Source organism: Etheostoma cragini, chromosome 10, assembly GCF_013103735.1.
Source record: "Etheostoma cragini isolate CJK2018 chromosome 10, CSU_Ecrag_1.0, whole genome shotgun sequence".
Classification (NCBI taxonomy): domain Eukaryota; kingdom Metazoa; phylum Chordata; class Actinopteri; order Perciformes; family Percidae; genus Etheostoma; species Etheostoma cragini.
In genome coordinates, this window is record NC_048416.1 from 15,625,785 (window position 1) to 15,626,326 (window position 542).

The window sequence follows — 542 nt, forward strand, 5'->3', positions numbered from 1 at the left end:
ATATCAAGTAACATGGATTTGTTATATAAAAAGGAGGTGGTCATGATAAAGCCTGGTCACCATTTGGATGAAAAATACAATGTCTTGAGCTAAAATGTATCACTGCTATATAAATGACTAGATAGGTCCCAATTACATGCTAAAATGAAGTCATTGATATATGTAAAAACAAATAAATTAGCACTTGACAGAAAGAAATGCAATCCAAATAATGTAAATGAGCAGTATTAAATTAAAATGAAGCAATAGGATAAATGTGTAAAAGCAAAACCGTTTCAAATTTTGAATATGAATTGTTATGCCAATAATAAACTGCATAAAAAAGGAATCCGACTGCTCGTGGGTTGCAAGCATGAAGGTTTAATTGAACTGCATGGCGACACCAGTTGAAGCTCGCAATCAACTTTAAATGTTAGATACAACAATATAGTATGAGGCCTACCTCTGGAGAATCATCCGGCGGACCAAACACATCAGCAAAGTCAGATGGACTTTTCCTCAGAGTCTGGTCAGCAGGCAGTGTGTTGTCATTGTAAGACGTC